The 18,985-nt window shown below is 44.9% G+C and overlaps 1 long non-coding RNA gene across 1 annotated transcript in view; it reads left to right on the top strand.

Annotated features, from left to right (window-relative positions):
* The window catches only part of LOC105089782 (uncharacterized), a 286,658-nt gene that overhangs the window by 161,037 nt on the left and 106,636 nt on the right, over window positions 1–18,985 (top strand). Inside the window, exon 8 of the long non-coding RNA XR_010384838.1 lies at window positions 11,797–11,954. This is a non-coding gene — a long non-coding RNA (uncharacterized LOC105089782). The remainder of the gene's footprint in view (window positions 1–11,796; window positions 11,955–18,985) is intronic.

The following is an 18,985-nucleotide window of genomic DNA, read 5'->3' as shown; positions in this document are numbered from 1 at the left end:
TTTCATAGAAAATAAAATAAGTGAATGAATAGTGATTTTATTTGTGTCTATGAACCAGAGAGCCATGAAAAAAAATAGTGAATTAAGTGTGAAAACACTACTACTATGTTAGCATGAAATGTATTACCTTTTGAGGGTTTAATACGACCGAACCATTCCTGTCTGTGTCCTCCGATCTCTCCTTCCAACACCCTAATCCCAACTACCACTTTCAGGAAGGTAGAATAGAAAACCACTGAATGACAAATGAATTATGAAACTTGGAATTTGGAATCTATCCTGGTAAAAATGAGAGGTGTTGAGTCAAGATAGCATCTACCTATGAGCTTTTCTAACAGAAAAGATTGTACAAAACACGTCTCTTTCTGTCTCTCTCTGCTTGCTTGCTCACCGTCTGTTTTTATCCTAATACCCTACCAGGAAGTAACTTCTTTCCATGGTCCCATTGTGGTACCTTGGAGGAAGTGCAGTTTTTGGTACCACCTTCCTCTGTGGAAGTCAAAGTGCCAGAGCTAGACCCACCATTCACAGATCCAGCTTCGACAGGTCAGGGCTGTCTCCTGGGACCCTGAACTTTGGTCTCAGAAATCCAGGGCAAGAAGTCAGGCCCCAGACTAGCAACGCTGTTGGACCAGGCTGTCCTAGCTGTGGCTTTGCTTTCCTTCCCACTCTCATCTTCCTGGCCCTCCCACCAGCCCTTGCTGCCTGCGCACCTTTATAGCTTCTCATTCCTCTCTCTGCGAGTCCCCGGTAGCCTCAAGGTTTCAATTAGCCAAAACCAGTTTATACTGCTAGCGACCAATACTTCCAACCAGGAGACTTCAGGAAGAAAGTTCTGTGCGTGCTCTGATTCCACATGCACTGAGATGGTTTCAACCACCTTAGGCAAGAATATTGAGCTGATAACTAGTCTCGTCAGTACTAAAAAACAGCTGCTGCAGGTGATGTAAGTTGTACCTTTTAGGAAAAGTTGCCCTCCTGCCAGCCTGAATCTAGTTGCCCCTCAACATTACCTGCCTGTTTTGTGGGATGTCTCCTTGCAAACAGTTTAAAAGATGGCTCAAATGAAAATATCCTACACACACACACACACACACACACACACACACACACACACGGCAGCTACTTCTGCTGTTTTATCAAAAATGAAAGTTTTTTTGCATCATGTTGTCAGGGACCAATCCATTCACCAAAGATAATTAGTTTATTTTCTTAATGAACTTGACTAATTAGATCTCCTTAGGAAAGCCCCATTACTATTAATTCACTACCTTTGGGGGATATTGAAAATGACTCCTTTCAATTGAATCTAACTGGTTAAAGTAGCCAAATCAAAGCTTCAGAGTTCCAACCCAAATATTTCTTTTTTTGGTTCTTATACACATAATTACATATGATTTACAATGACGCACAAAATTTCCGGAAATAAAAGCAGAAATCTTTCTTCAAAATTTTATCCAATCCAGAAAAAATATACCCAGGCAACAGAAGGCAGCTGTCACGGTCATGGGACACGTGAGGTTGGAAAATGTTTGCTGAGTGCATCTTCACTCTCCCCTGAAATCCCATAAAGGCAGAAAGGCAAGATCTTGGCAACGTCCAGGGAGAAAATGAAGTTCTTAGAGGCTCTGAAACCTTTTCTGTTGCTCTGACAACCACCATCCCAGTGATCCAGTGATTGGAAATATTTCCCCACAGTACGAAGCTGTCTGTAGAAGGGCAAGCTCAGAGGGAAGAGCGTGCATGAGGTTGGCAAGACACCATGTGGTGTCTTAGAGAAACATTCAAGGTAACTAATGCAGTAGAAAACATACTGCGGCTCTGCAGTAAAACTAGAATGGCCATGTTATGTGTCCATGGCCAGGGGGATTTGTAGCTCATCACTTGGCCTCTAAAAAAGATGGGAAGGTATCTTCTTGGCTTGTAAGGGAAGGTTAAGCAACCAAATATTAAACTACTTATCTGAGCTGAGCTTGTAAACTACTAAGGTTTCCCCATCCTGGGTAATAAAACCTGTGCACAATTATCAGTTCTGAATAACAGCCATCATTGAAGGGAAATGAAGCCAAAACACTGATTGAGGTTTTACAAGGATTTGTGGGTGAAATCAGCTTCATGCCAATGACCCTGGGTGTACTCTTCCCCATCATCACCCTCTCAGGAAGGGAGATGCCCCCTCCAACCACAGACGGACAGATTGGCTTCTCTGGGTCAAGTGGACCCTTCCTCTAGGAGATGTTCATATGCCATCTCCCCATCTATGTAGACAGATGAGAGGGCTCTGCCTTTGAGGTCAGGCCTGTCAGGCTCCCTGTTCTTGAGTCCTCACTATCTCTTCAGCCGCTTCACACCCCTCTTCCTCCCACACCTGCGGCACACCTGTCACTCAGCCTTCAGCCAGGACTTTTTCTCTTTCCCACCTCAGCATCTTTGTGTTTGCTGTTCCTCTGCCTGGAATGTTCTCTCTCACGACCAACGTCTCCTCTCTTAGCACTCCATTTAAATGGCAACCTCCACAGAGAACATCTCCCAGGAGACTCTCTTGAGTCATGCCCGCCTAGTTCCCCTCTAGAGTAGGGTCAGCAAGTCATGGCACGAGGATCAAATCTGGTAGGCCATCTGCTTTTGTAAATAACGTTTTATTGGAACACAGCCATGCCTGTTCACTTATGCATAGTCTGTGGTTGCTTTCTAGCTACAATGGCAGAGTTGAGTAGTTATGACAGAGACCATACGGCCCCAAAAGCCAAAAATATTTACCACCTGGCCCTTTAAAGGAAAGGTTTGCCGACTTCTATTCCATAGATTTAACGCATTCTATAATTATTTTCTCTACTAATCATTTATTATTATTTCCACCCAAAGCTGGAAGTCCAGGTACAACAGGCTCTTGTCTGTTTTATCCCAAACAGCCAGCACATAGCCTGGCACAAAGACTATCCACAACGCTAAAACCAAACAGGGATTACTGCTCCTATTTTCAAGATGGAAATGTTGAGGGTGAAAGAGGAAGTGTATCTGTGCCAGAGTGGCTTCATTGGAGGTGGCTGGTATTCCTTTGCTTTAGTTTTCTTTATGGTCCTTTTCTATACTGGTTGTTTTGGAGTCTGTCCCACTAACTGGAATATAAACTTCAAGAGGCCATTTTTTTAAATCTTGATCACCCTGGTGTCAACACCACCTTGAGCAGGGCCTGGCACTTAGCGAGAGCTCGAGAAAAGTGTTGAGTGACTGAGCAATGGATATCCTTAGCCTTAGAAGGTGGTTTTTCCCACTCTGTCCCTGAGCTGGATAGACAGAGCAGTGCACACTGCATGTGACTATGATCATAAGGAACCAGCATATGTATTGTTTCTCAAAACCATATGGTCATATTCCAATTATTCTTGTCGATAGAGGGCTGCCCTGACTCTGGAAATCCTGAACGCAAACAGTCCATACACTCGTTCTGTTTGGATGAAAAACATTTCCTCTTATGTAGCTGTGACCAATGAATTTTCCCAGTGGGGGTTTCATTTTTACTAAATCAGTCATTTCTCTCCTTTAAAGGTGAGGAGAGGAGGTAGGCATGGTAGGGGGGAAATTACACACATTATGAGTCTCAGATCCAGGCTTGAATCAACCACTGATTGGTTATATGACCTGGGAATAAATCTAGTAACTTTCCCAAGCCTAAGTGTGCCCATTCATTAAATAACAACACAAATGTCAAACTGAATTGTTTTCAGACCACCATGAGATAATGCATGTCAGAATGTGTAGAGGATGACATCCTGTAGGTCCATAAGGAGCTGTTCATGTTGTCATCAGCATCATCTATAATAATAACTTCAGAACAGAGTTGGTGTTCAGATAACTAGCATGATACGGAACTAGTATAGAATAGTAAAGGCTGGGAACTTTGGAGCTAAACTACCCAAGCACAAATCCCAATTTGCCATTTACTAGCTATCTGATCTTAGGTAAATTGTTATTGTTGTTGTTATTATTATCATTATAAATTGTTTTACTCCTCAGAAAGCCATTAAGCCCCTGAGGGCTTTTTCTGCAAATTCCAGGCATAACCTCATAGCTGAAATGGGGATGCTACTGGGAATAAAGTATGTGTCCAACTCTCAGTAAATATCTCAGGACCTTCTGTCTAAACCATCCTCAATCTGGAGCTGGTTCTCGATCACCTTTTGCAAAATGGTTCCTTTCAGTGATTGTTAGGAATGTGACCAAAATATATGAAAAAAAGTACAAAATGAGCTTGAAGCATCAGCAGTTCATCTGTGAGAGGCACAAGAGGAGGCAATCAAGGAATAGAAACCTTTTATGAAAGTGCCAATGCCCCCACCAGTCAGTGGCACAGACCCCACTCCATCCCTCAAGATTATACCGGAAGTTAGAACCTGGCTGACCCTTACTTAAAAAGGGAACCAAGGGCCATGACTCCTCTTCGAATGACCTCTTTCTTTCCATCTGTTAAGTCAAACCCAGTGACTAGACTCTCTTAAGGAACAGAATCCAACCTTGAGATTCTCTTAGCCAAGTTTTGACTGTTGGATACTCACCTGTCTTCAGTCATCCTCACTCCTATAACCTTGGCCACACTGAGTTGACCTTATGAATTTTTCTCTGTTCTTTTGGGATCTACTTAAATCCTTTCAGCTTGAGTGATACTCTGGGCAAGTTTTCATGAATGGGAAGGAGGAAAAATGAGCCTGAATCACATGCCTAAGTAGAGTATATATATTTTTTCATTTACGCTGCCATAAGCCTTTTTTATTAATATATTTCATCAGTACGAGGATTATTATTAGATATTACTGTTTCTAAACTTTATCCTAAGGATAAGGCAAGCAGGAATTTGCTTCCAAAGCAACTTACTCTTTCTACCTTTTAATAATTGAGGGTTTTAGCACTGTGATTTAGTCTTAAGCCCCTCGATAATCCCAGCAAACTCTAGGTGTCAGAAGATGGAAGGCAACCCTCTAGAATTTTGCCATGTATCCAAGACATAGTATTAATGGAGTCTAGCTAAACTAAGGACCGTTTCAAAACAGGAGAATAAGACGTGGGCAAACCAAGGATCCCACATAAATCCTGTGGAACCAGGAAATGAGTATCTAGTTGAAAAATGTGCCTGTTGTTTGCTCTCCACACCCCTTCCTATCATCCCAGTGTTACATTAAGATTTCGCCCTAAATAACTGAAGCAGGAATAGAGCCACAAAGTGTAGGCAGCGAAAAATCTTTACTGGAGTGCATGAATTAGGCTAATCCCTTTAATGCTGACGATGGCACCATTTTTGTCACCAACTCCTCACAGCCTGACAGAGGTGGGGTGGGAGTGGGAAATCCAAGAGCAAACAAAGACCCCTCTTGGGTGTAAAAACGCAGCAGCACCAGGCGCTTCTGAAGCCCCGACCCCAAGCAAGCCGGGAGAGACAGTGTACATTTTGTAGATAGGGTCCTGCTCTCATAGGCGGTCAGAACCTAGCTGTCCATTGCCAGAAACCATTCATCAGATGCTGCAGAGAAGGCTGTCAGCTCAGCCTACAGGCCTCAAGCCAGCCTGTCAGGATCCAGGCTAACAGCCAGTGTCAGGGGCTGCGGCTGGTAGCCAACCAGAGCTTTGATGTCGAAGGGCTGGCCAGCTGGTATGTGAGGGTGGCCGATGGGCTCTGAAACCGTATACTCTGCTCAGGGGTCACGGGTTCTGAAAGCAAGCTGGCCGTTAGAGTATCTCTAATAAAGATGGAGGTAGACATTTTATATTGTTAAAAAAATTGTTCAAATTATTTCAGTATTTGTTTTGATTTAAATTTCCATTACACATGCTTTTCATTATGCAACTCAATTAGTATATAAAAGATTTTTCTGTTTAAAATGTTTAAATGAACATAATTGTTCAATTTGGAAAGATTACAATGCTTTTATTTAATTAACACTGCAATAAATACATCGCTCTGTAATGAACCCCATACTTTTAGGCCATTAACCATTCAATAAATTTGCAATATGGAAGGTTCTTTATGGAGAAGAAGATAAATAAAGCTATTTAAATGAATGTACGACAGCTATGAAGCTAAGCAGCAAATTATAGCTTTTTGCTTCTCATCCACGAGAGTTGTACCTTGATTACAAACATATGCAAGTGTAATAAACAGCATACATTTCAATTACTATTTTGAACATGAGGTCCACTGGATGTTAAAGAAGAATTCTGCACTGTTGGTGCCAGCTGTACTCCATGGCATCTTCCCAATGAGAAGCTCTTTCAGAATTTGTCCAAAGGCTCATCTGTCGTTTGCCTTCTCAAACCAGGCCCAGAACTGCCAGGACACAAATAACCTATGTCCAGCAGGCAGCCTCTCAGTCCCCACTGGTTGTACCAGTGACCCCAAAATTAAAGTCACTCCCCTCACGCAATGCTCCCTGACACACACAACCATCACCTGAACCCTTCCAGTGGGACAGATCCCTACAGGTTCCAAAGCAGCCAAGGGCATGTCTGCCAAGGCAAAGAGCTTCCAGGCCCTGCCCTCCCTTGCCTTCTCCCCATCGCACTGGTCAACTACAGTTCAAAGGACAAACTTTCCACATGTATCACCCTCCGCCCTCATCAAAGACCCTTTGGCTCCTTCTAATGCTGAATTCTGCAGAGTTGGCCTACATAGCAGGTGCCGATTAGCTCAGATCTCAGACAAAGCCTCTGAGGCTTCAAGAGACTCCATGTTGGCATAGAGTCCCAGGGCCAAAATGAGAATTTAATTTTCTCTCTTGTCCAGTGCCCCTTATTAGTATTGTAGCTCTAATATTGACAGTATAAATAGCTAAAATAATGTATTGACATTGAAAATAAGGACTGATACTGAGTGATTATCACGTAGCAGGGATTATTATACTGCACTGTATAGATGAGGAAACTGAAGCTTAGACATGTGGGGAACCTGGCCCAAATTTACAGGAAGAAAAGGGCAAAGTCGATTCCAAGCTCTCCAGCTCATTGCAAGGGTTCTCTCTTATGGTACCTGGAAGGTACTTGCCCTCGCTCTTTCATATTCTATTCCTGTGGTTTGGGCCTCTCACAGGGATGTCTTTAAATGATCACAACTCTGAACTCCTCTTTACCCGTCTTCTCCCTACACATTAGGAAGGATGGCGGCCCACAAACCAGCAACAGGAACCTCCTTTGCTATTCAGCTGGCTATATTTGGCCCATAAGACCAGAAGCTTTCAGGAACAGGAGCCAAAGTCCATGTGGACAGGCCTGTTTATCTCATCTCTGCTACTTTCTGTGTGACTTTGAACACATTCCTTAGTGTCTCATTTTCCTCAGCTGTAAAATGTATATCATAATAGTTCCTATCTTCATATGGTTATTATGAGCTACAAATTAGCCAAATTTATCTAAATTGGCTTAGTGTGTAGCATGTAGTAAATGCATAGTACCTAGCATATAATAAATGCTTAGTAAAGGACGCTAGGTTCCACATTATAGGTTTAGAGAAAATCTAAACAATCCAACTGATCATTCAATAAATATTTACTGAGCACCTGTTATTTCTGTGTACTGCTCCAGGCATTTGGGATAGAGAGATGAAATTTCTCCTCTGGCACTTACTTTGTAGTGTGTGGAGGAGTGGGGACATTGAGAGGGAAACATAAGATAAACACGTAGACAAAAAGTATGTAATATATTAAGTTTTGACAAAAATAAGGAAAGGTGAAGGAATTGAGTGATAAGGGTGAAGTGAGGACTGTTCAAAGAAATGGCACTTAAATTAAGGCCTGAGTGAAAATTCAGGTGATGGGGCACCTACCATGGTGCCTGAGACACTGCAGGAAGTCAACCAACACACCGTGAAGATTTACCAGCGGGCCTGTCTGGGGCCAGGTTTGTTCATTTCAGTGTATAAACGTTTACAAGGACCTGCTGTATGGTAGTCACTAGGGGAGACAGAGAAATTGCCTTTGGGTTCAGACCAGCGTGCGGTCCTTCCGCATGATGCTGCTGCTGATAAAAGGCTAGCATGGTGGCCTTTTCTAAATTCCAGAACACTCCAGGACCCATATTTCTCTTCTGAGAAGGTGAGCGTGGAGTATGAGAGGAAAAGGAAGTCAGACGTGGAGCCAGGTGACAGGTGGCAGAAGGACCACTGGCCAGGGGTGGGGTCCATGTTGGCTCACTCAGTGAGAGGCAGTATTGCACCTGGAGAGCGCACGGATCAGGAGTTGAAGAAACCTGGGTTCAAGTCCCCCTTGTGCAACTTGCAACAGTGCAAACTTTTTGCTGAGTCTCTGTTTCCCTATATGTAAAATAGGAATAATTGTCTCTACCACACAGTGAATTATTGTGATGATTAAAAATGATATGTGTAACACAAAGTTAAACACAGCCACTCTTGTCAGTTATCTATCTTAGGCAGTGACTATACGTTGCCCACCTCATACCTGTCAGAATGGTTATTATCAAAAAGAACACAAATAACGAATGTTGGTGAGGATGTGGAGAAAAGGGAACCCTCATGCACTGTTGGTGAGAATATAAGTTGGTGTATCGACTATAGAAAACAGTTTGGAGGTTCCTCAAAAAATTAAAAATAGAATACCATAGAACCGAGCAATTCCACTTCTGGGTATTTACCCAAAGAAAACAAAAACACTAATTTGAAAAGATATGTGCACCCTTATGTTTGTTATTTACAACAGCCAAGATGTGGAAACAGCCTAAGTGCCTATTCACAGATTAATGGATAAAGAAGATATATATATATAGATATATAAATATATAGATACACACACACACACATATACATATACATATATACATACACACACACACACAATGAAACATTACTCAGCAGTAAAAAGAACAAAGTCTAGCCATTTGTGACAGCATGGATGGATCTAGACATTACTATATTAAGTGACGTAAGTCAGAGAATGACAAATACTGTATTTATCTGCTTATATGTGGAGTCTAAGAAACAAAACAAATAAAACAAAACAGAAACAGACTCATGGATAGAGGAAGACTGATGATTACCAGAGGGGAGGTTCTGCGGTGGTTGGGCAGTTTAGATGAAAGGGATTAAGGGGTACAAACTTCCAGTTATAAAATAAATAAGTCACAGGAGGTACTATACAGCATAAGGAATATAGTTGATTATACTGTAATAACTTTGTATGGTAACAAATGGTTGCTAGACTTACTGTGTTGGCCATTTCATAATGCGTTTCAATGTTGAATCAATATGTTGTACACCTGAAAGTAACATAATGCTGTACATCAACTATACTTCAGTTTTAAAAAGAATGTATAAAAAAGATAAATCCTTCATCTCCATTCCTGGTGTCTGTTACCCCTTTTCTGAAAAGAACTTGCCAGTTCTCCTTGAGAAAACTATCTTTCCTCTGGTCTCCATCTATCCTTTCCTACCTCAGCCTCCAAGGATCTGCACTCATCTGGCCAGTACGAGCATTCAGCCCCCAGGCTGCAGTGACTAGTTCATAGATTGGCACATGACCCAAGCCAGGCCACTGAGATCAAGCCTAGGACTTTTTATATGGATTGTAGAGCTGGTGGAATGAGTCTAAACCTGTTTGGGATCATCTTTGGCATCACTTGAGGACAGATTGCTTGAGAAAGAAATCAGTAAGGGTAAGCAAGGGTGAGGGATTATTATAAATTACAAACCATTTTATTTGATCACCTGCATCCAGTCAGGACTGAAGTTAGTCTACTCTTAGTCTTTTGAATTTTATAGGGCAATAAATGACTTTCTAAAAATTAAGCAAGTTTGAAGGGACATAGTAGATTAATCCATTACTATCTCTAATTTAATTCTCCTTCCTATATAACATAACTTTACCATGTGAATTTTCAATTTCTCTGCCTAAAGAAGCAGAGTCAGTTTCCTTAGCCCTTAAATCTGGGCAGGCCTTGTGACCTGCCTTGGCCATTGGAAATGTAGCAGGCACATACAGAGGCTTGCATGCTAGAATGTGTTCACTCTTACACTTCTGTTATTGCTGTGAGAACATGTCCAAGCTATACTGCTGGAGGATGAGGCACGCCTGACCTGGTTGTCAGTGTGGCCCTAACCAATAGCCACCTGACCACAACACAAGTGAGTCAGCCAAGACCAGAACAATCACCCAGTTAAGCCTAGTGTACGTTTCTGACCCATAGATTCTTGAGCTAAAGAAATACTTATTGTTTGACATCATAGAATTTTGGGGTGATTTGTTGCACAGTATTACAGTGTCAAAAAACAAATGATAGTTGGTTTTCTACCATTTACAACAAAGGGATTCTGAAAATGATAGTGTCCCAACGGGTTCCCATGGCTGCCAGCATTTCTCTCATTATAGCATTTAATATACTGTTCTGTAATTGGTTTTTACTTATCTGTACATCAGAACACTGCTGTCCAATAGAATTTTTACAGTGACGGGAATGTTCTACCTCTGTATTGTCCACCTGGCAGTCACTAGTTCCATGTAGCTATTGAATACATGAAACGGGGCAAATGTGGCTGAGGGACAGAGTTTTAAATTTTATTCAATTTGGATTAGTTTCAATTTAAACAGGCACCTGCAGTTACTGGCTATCATATTAGATAGGATAGCTCTAATGTCTAAACTCTTTAAAAGCAGAAATTATATATCTATTTTGTTTATTATCATAAAAATTAATGCAAGAAAGATGATTGATAAATTTTTTATGATAAAGGAATAAATTCTCCTGACTCCCTTAGAAACTTCTAACTGCCTGATAAGCAGACCCTTCAAGATCTAATGGAGTGAATGACCTGTCACCAACTTGCATAAACACTATCAACCATAACCCAGAAGCATTTTGTCCAGAGACAAAAATTCTCCTGGCCACAACACCCTGACTTCCCCAATATCCAGCACTTCTACTGGCCAGTGAGCAGAAAGGGACTTTCTGGAAACATCCTACACAGACATGGAAATCTAGTTATTCCTACCACATGTGTTTCTCTTCAGTGCCAAATGGGCCCTAAGATGCTTCCTGCTTCCAGTTGGATCCAGGAGGTCCATGCAGGAGAGGACATCAGCCAAGTGGGTTCTTAAGGACAGTTCAAATGCCAGCAGAGAGTGAGACTCTCAGAGAAGCGTCTGCCTAATCTTTTCAGTGGGAGAATGCTGAAGCAGATGCCTCTGGGAAGCATGGCAGCAATGGAGGCTTCCAGAGTGTAGTGGAGGAGAGGCTGAGGTGCAAGGAGAGACTGGGGTGGAAAGAGAGGTGAGGGTCAAATTTCTAAGAAAGAGCTTTCAACTTCACAGGTAGCCAAAGGGCCATGTAACCAACTCAGTCCCTAATTTGTGCCAAGCAAAAGAAAGGGGGCTCTGAAGTGCTTTTACATATATAGAACCCATTTTTCCCGACAAAAGATGTTACTGATTGTTTAGAAAAACCTTTCCATTTCTACTGATACTAAGAATTTAAAGTGTTGGTTATATTTAGATTTAGATGATATAGATATAGATGCCCCACCTGCGATAGACGCCCAGTAAATATTTAAATAACTCTTTTAAAAATATTTACTGTTGTTTGTACGACATCATAGTAATCAGTGGTGACCTCTCAAGAAGGCGGGGAGGAGGTTGAATTTGTTTTCTATATTAAATGATTTCTCCTCTTTGTGTCCTCTTTACACACACAAACTAGAGGGATGATCTCAAAAGTCCTTCTGAGCTGTGGCAACAGAAATTTAAACGCAAGATGCTTTTCTAACGAAACCTAGTCCCACCTAGAAATGCTTTCGATGTCTTTCAGACTTCCGCTTCATACCATGTCGTATCTCATTGCCCCACGTCAAATGGAGCCCAGAAGGCAGGGAAGTTTGTACAGTCCATTCAAGGGTTCGAGCTGAATGGAGAATGGCAGAAAATGAAACTTGGCAAAACAGAAGAAGAATGGAGTCTGGATGAAAGGTATGGATGCCCCCCAAACTTCCCCCCAGTAATAGCAAGGTTAGTATCACTGGTACTGTTATTAGAGAGAACTGGAGGTGGTGAGAACAGTAGTTGGTTGCCCAACGTGCGCCCGTCACTTCCACAAGGATGGCACAGTCACTCTTCCGCTCGTTCTTCAAAGCCACTCCAGCAGTGGGTGCCATCAATATGTTCAGTTTACAAATGAAGAAACTGGGGCTCAGAGGTAAAGAGAACTTTCCCAAGGAAGAAGATGTGAGAAAACATGAGAGTCAGGACTCAAAGCCAGGTCATCACTGAGTCATAGGAGTAGCAGTTGGTCTTAAAGCCCTGGAAAACCACATACCACAGCGATGTGAATCCCTGGGAAGCTTCATCAATGTTTTCTTAACAATTCTAACTGCACCTGAAAACAAGTAAACATTAAAAACTGAGGGTTTTTTTTTTTACACACCAGGAAGTCTAGACACCTGCTTTTGTATATTTTCTGGAGGGGGAAAAAATAGACTCGTTGTATGAAATTTATTTCAACCATTTGGAGAGGGTTTAGTAAAGATGGGTAACATTTGTGATTCAGCGGTGAGACATAAATGTTTAACACAGGGTCTTCCTCCTCACCTGCCCTTCCCTACGGATGCTTTGAATAATGCAAAGTCTGTTTTAAGCTCTGCTGATTTATTCAAGAAAAGGATCAGCATATTTGGAACTATTGGTCATACGGTCTGGCGGACGGGAGCTTTAAAACGCAGCAAAACTCAACAAGCTACTTCCTGTCAGCTGCTTCTCAAGACTTCATGGGCTCATAACACTTAGTTTAAAAACATGAGCTGTAAATAATACCTGATTTTAACTGCATTTTTCATCAAATGAACTAGACATTGAGAATGAAGTTTTGTTCTCATTAAGAACGTCACTCCCGGGTGCATAAGATGTTCATTTCTGGCTCTTCCATTGAGGACCCACTATGCACTAGGCACTTTACTGTTGGCTTGATTCATAGAAAATGGCTGCTACTCAGATAGCTTTGTCCCACAAAAAAAGGCAATTTCAGACAGCTCAGCCTTATAGATACTTGACACTTACTCCCTGTGAGGTAGGTTCTCTTATTATTCCTAGTTCATTAGGATGTCAGTTCCATGAGGACAGAAACTGATCAGCTTAATCCCTTCCACATCTTCAGTGCCTGTAACAAGAGTCTGGCCCATAGTAGGTGCTCATTAATTACTGGATGGATGAATGGACAGATGGATGAGTAGATGGACAGGAAGCTAAGGCATAGGGAGGCCATCCAGCATGGAAGTGGCCAAGCCAGGCTTTGAGCCCAGGTCTGCTGCAAAGCTTCCCATTCACCATGCCACAGTTGGTGAAAGGGAGAATGGAACATGGAGAATGCAATCTGTATTTCTAGTCCCACCATCACCAGTAGCCCATCTCCAAAAGTCACACCCTGTATCCATGGGCGGAGGAGGAACCTGGAACACCCTGTGGCAACATAGCCAACTGCCTTCTCAGGCGTTCCCAGGCCCTCTGCGTCTGGGACAAAGGGACACAGCAAAGAGCAATCCAGCTAAAAAGCATCCCAAATGCCCTTGAAGCTGAAGGACAGGAGGCAGGGGATGAGTCAGAGTCAGTGTGGAAGGACAAAGGTCACATGGGAGGGACGAGAGGACTGAGGTGGAAAGGAGCCCGAGGTTTCCTGTGAAGACGTGGGGAGCTGTATCCACATCACCCACGTCTTTTGGCTCTGCCTTGTTAAGTGAGGCCCCCGAGGGTTAACCAGGAAGGTGGAGGGGGCAGAACCGGCCGGGGAAAATAAACCTAGGGGAGGAGGAAGACCGGGAAGCAACCCGGGCTGGAATCGTTTTGTTTTATGAATAGTTTATGAGGCGTATCAGGAGTCACACTAACGGGCAAGGGCTGGAATGTTTTCTAGCTTTAAAGTGAAAGCCGCCCACCAGGCCACGGTGAGTGTGGGAGAGGCCAAATATGAGAAACACGGAGGCCCCTCTCAGTGCTGCTCAGCTGTCTTGTAAAATGTGGCTCTCAGGGCTGCGTGAGTTGTGAATATGTCTCCCTTTGAATGCTGAAACCGCCTTGGAGTTTTCACAACCACCCTGCTCGGCCCAATGTGTTGAGGTGACTTATCTCAGCACCTGGGAAAGTGTCACAGGTGGACCCTGGGGCCGAGGATGAATCGTGGGCAAAGGACCATGGTGCGGGGCCCATCTCTACACCAAGTGTTTTCTGTACTCACAACTGTGCACTAGTCACTGTGGGGCAAGGAGGAGGTTCACCCAGGGGAGGTGGTCTTGCTGGGGTAGAAGAACACACAGGGAGCCTCAGAAAGAAATCTTTATTTGTCCAAATCAGCTCAGTACTTTTAACAACTCCCTCTCCACCCACAGGCGAAGCCACAGGCGCCCCATAAACTGACCCCTCCATCCTAGGCCTCGGGGAATGCCTCCTCCCACCTTCCCCAGCCCCTGAGAGATAGTGCCCACACCTCCGTGGCTGACCCTTGCGTATCGAGGTAGTTCCTGTGCCCTCACCCATCCCTGGAACTTATTCTAGCACCATCCCTCAGGTTCTTTAGGCCAATGTCCAAGATTCCCCTTTGCCCCATTTCCCACAGTCAGAGCCTGTGCCCAAACTGGCTTCTGGATCCAAGCCAGGGTCTGATTCTGGGCCTCTTGCTGGCCTGGAATGTAAATTCAGACTTCAGTCAGCAAGCTCATGCAAGGGAGGCTTCTGTCACACAAGCTGTGTATGAAGTGCCAGGAGCCGTCCCGACACTGGGGGTACTTTTCCAGCCTTAACATGCTGCCCTCTCCTCTTCCATGCATGAGCTCTGAAAATCTGGCTCCCCAAGGTATCCCACTCTCCAACCTGCTCTCCATCTCCTGTCCCTCCCTGGAAATTCAAGTCTGTGAAGTTTCTTCCTGATAAGGTTTTCTCTCACTCTGAGTGGAAAGGATTTTACCTTTCCAGGAAGGTTGGGAGGTTATTCTGAGGATGAGATATAGTTCTTGGTGTTCCTCCAATCACATCTGTTCTGCCCCTGAACACACTGTTCCTTCTGTTAGGGTGAAGTTGGTACCATCTACCTGGGACGACTCTGGTATCCCCATGGCTCATTCTGGGAGGTTGTCTGCATGAAAGCCCTGTAGGGGTGGATATTAGGATATCAGTGAAGATACTAAACACGGCATTTGGCCAGAGAATTCATAGATTTCTAGCCCTGCTTTCTTGCTTCATCCATTTACTTACTCAAAATTAGTAAGTAAGTGAATGAATAAGTGCCTGCCACCTGTCCTGTCCAGCTCTGTGTAGCAACCAGCAACAAAAACAGATGAGGTAAAAGTTCTCACGGCTTTGTGTGGGAAGAGAAGCAATAAACAAGTACACAAATGAAAGCATGATCATTTAAGACCGTAACAAGGCTGTGAAGACAGTAATGGAATGGAATGTGAAAGGCTGAGGTAGAAGGATGGAAGGTGGGGGAAGTTGACTTGAAACCACAGAGAGCAAAGCAAGAAAAATCAACCCTACTCTTTGGGATCTGGGATCTCCAAATGCAATAGTCTTAGAGAGTCTGAGATCTGAGAAAAACCCCTTTCCCTCAAGTGGGCTGGTCTGAATGGGCAAACAACATTCTACCGGTAAGGTGAAACCCAGGTACTTATGTTGGCATTTTGGTGAAAGAAAGAGCACAGGTGCCAGTAACAAAGGACAGAGGAACAAAATGAGGGAGGGTGTGTGGGCCTGAATGACCCCATCCCCACTTGTGGGAAGCTGCTGGAGGCTAGGAGAGTCCCTTCCCAACCAGCTGGAGGCCTGGACAGCGCGACCACCCACAGCAGCTGTCAGGCCTCTTCCTAAGATGAAGAAACTGGCACTCCCCCTAGAGCCAACAGACAGGCAGAGTGAGGCTGAAGGGGAATGGCACGCACGCGGCTTTGGAATTTGGGGATGTTATCAAGTCTCTTAAGCTGTTCCAGTTTGCATCCTAGGTTAGGTAACTGTGGACGTAGTCAGACACTGCAGGCGATGGGGGTTGGAGGAAAGGGGTAGAAGCCTGGGAAATGGGAAGTCAATCTTTGAATCGAGGGCCCGGGCCTGGTCTCTGGTGAAGGAGGCCAAGAGGTTGTTAGGCTCATAGTTCCGTGTGTGTATTACAGAAGCTTGTGCCCCTTGTGAAAATTTCATCTGAGAGCCAATCTACATTCTAGAAAGGGCTCAATGAAGACACAGCTGTGATAAACCTTTTAGAGATGGAGCAGAGAGATGTACAGGGAACCCAGGGAAAAATAGCAAGTAGCAAGGCTCTTTTAGGAACGGGAGACAGTAAAGAGCCTACAGAAGCAGAAGAAAATAAAGGGAAGCTCGGAACAAGAGGGAGTGGGTTGTCAAACTCGGGTGATCTCGGGCTGAGAGGAAGTCATCAGAGGAGCTCCTCATCCATGTAGTTACAGCTAGGTTATTAGCAGCAGCCTCTGACATGTGCTCAGCATTCACTAGGTACTAGGTGCGGGGTACCAGGCTAAGGGCTTAATACATAGTCGTGTATAACGCTCATGCCAGTCCTTGAAGAGAGCTATTATGATTTTTCAGGATTCTTCTAGAAGTGAAAACGAATGTTCAGATCATTTGAGCAACCCTCCTAAGATCACACAGCTGCCGAGCAGCACAGACACAACCAAACCCAGTCCTCCTGGCTTCGGAGTTGCGAGAGGGCACTGACCCGCCCAGTGGGACCTGGTGACCACTTACACAGGAAGCCCTGCGGGGCCTCACGGATTCGAGATTCCCAGGTCCTGCCACATGTGCAGAATCAAAATCTGTGTGCGGACCCTGGAGATCATTTCAAATGCTCCTTGGGTGATGTTTAAACACACTCTGGTTTAGATTGGTTTGGTTGGAACAGAGGGAGGCTAGTGACTCCTAAGAATGCAAGAGATAGAGACCAGCAGGGTCGTTTTTTTAAAAAACAAAACAAAACAAAAAACGAGCACTTCCAGGAGAGATGAGGGACAGGACGAGACCTACCTTTGGAGATGCTGAAAGGACCTCATTTACACAACAATGCTGACAACGCTGATGGTGTTTATCCAAGGTAAACAAGGCTGTCTCCTCCTGCCTTCCCTAGAGACCTGGCCTCGCGCACTGGCTGTCAGCAGAGAGGGAGGAAAGGACATGTGTCCAGATGAAAGCAGAAACCACCGACCTCTCAGAACTCAGGTCCCGAACTCAACAGTTTAGCCTCAGGGAAGATGAGATAGGGGGACGGAGATCGGGCTGGGCCCCAGGGGGCCGGCTCTGAAGGTTAGCCCTGCCCCTCCGCTAGTCCCCTGTGAGCTTGATGGCTAAATCCGTCACTGCCTGGATAAAGCGACATGGCCTTCTTTCTCAGGAAGAGAGGTTCAAATGTTTTCCGTGGTTCTGAGGACTTACTCTGAGAGAGGCAAGCTACTGAAAGGGGCTTCTCGGTTTCCGTTTTTCTATTCCCAGGCTCTCATGTTGAAGGGGTCTTGGCCCTCAGTCTGCCTTGGTGAGCCCTATACAATGTCCTTTGTGCCACTGGCTTCATCAAAGCACTGAGCCTCTCCAAGCGGGCGCAGCGTGAAGGCAGCAGGTGCGGTCGGGGTGACGAGGGAGGGGCTTTCATCTTCCTACGGACGGCCTGCCTTTGCTCTGCCCTCGCTTGCTGTTCTGCGGGCTTTTGAGGGAATAGTGGGCCTTTGTGGGGGGCGATCGCCCACCACTCAGCCCACAGAGGCTAAGGCTTTTAGGCCCCAGCACAGGGACACTTTGGGACAAGCTGACAGGCTCTTTGAAGGTCCCCTGCCCCCACAAAAGGTTGGAGGGCTGAAGGTGGTGGGGCAAGTTCCCTTCGTGGAGAAGTGGGCCCGCAGGTCCTTACCCCAGCTCTGGGGACACTGGGGCCCCTTTCCCAGTCTCACCAACTTCAGAGGGGCCATCCCAGTTTAAAGGAAAAACAGTTTAGCCAAGAACAAGTTTTTACACCTGTCTAGGGTAAGACTTGCCACATTACAAAGCTGTTCAAGCCAAAGCAGGCCAGTGACACACTAACAGGGGGACCCGCACACACACAGGCACGCTCAGGCACCAGGCTCTCAAGGTGCACTGCGTGTGAACCAGATGAGCAGACACGAGGAACACACTCATAAAGGAGACCAAATGCTCATCGGTGGGACACGTCTGTGCAGGGTCCCTTGGCAGGAACCAAGCCTTGGCAGGGGCATTTGGGGCAACAGCCTGTGTAACGAGTGAGCAGATTTGCCCAGAGGTGGTCCCAGCTCCTGGGGGACCACACTTCAGCTGTCATGCACCAGTGGAGGAGAATCTCATGCGCTCCTCAGATGACTCTGCCAGAATGCCTTGGCCCAGAGCTGAGCTCAGATATTTGTCCACTTGGACTCAATTAACTCTCTGGTGCAACAAGGAGCGCCCAGCAAGCTCTTTTCAGATGCAACTTCCTCCTTGTATAAGGTGCCTTATGTCTCCCCTAAGAGCATGAAAGTGCCCTTAAAATATATATGTGTGTGAGAGAGACAGACAGAGAGACAAAGAGAGGGAGAGGGAGAGTCAGAGAGAGAAACAGAGGCCAAAGACAGACGGAAGGATGGCCACACTGACCACACTGACCTTTCCAGAAGAGGCCCACATGTTGACAAACAGCCCAGCAAATCAAACCAAACCCAGGCATTTCTAAGGAGAGCAGCACATGTGGTCACCACAGAAACAAGGCTGTACACAGCAGAGTTAATCCTCTTCACGCAGCACACCTGCAACTTTTCCACAGCGTGTGTTGTTTGGTTTTGCACCCCCCCCCCAACGAGCATTTGAATTAATATAAACATTTCTTAGCTGGTCCTTATGGCAACATCAGCAATATGGTGGGAGGGACTGATTCAGACAAAGATTGGCACAATGCCTTCTTTGTGTCATCCTTCCCCAGGGAATAGGGACAGCAGCAAGATCATCCAAGAGGGTTCTGGGGTGGTCCATCA

Source organism: Camelus dromedarius, chromosome 17 (genome assembly GCF_036321535.1).
Source record: "Camelus dromedarius isolate mCamDro1 chromosome 17, mCamDro1.pat, whole genome shotgun sequence".
In the NCBI taxonomy this organism is placed as follows: Eukaryota; Metazoa; Chordata; class Mammalia; order Artiodactyla; family Camelidae; genus Camelus; species Camelus dromedarius.
This window is presented reverse-complemented; position numbering and strand designations above follow the sequence as displayed.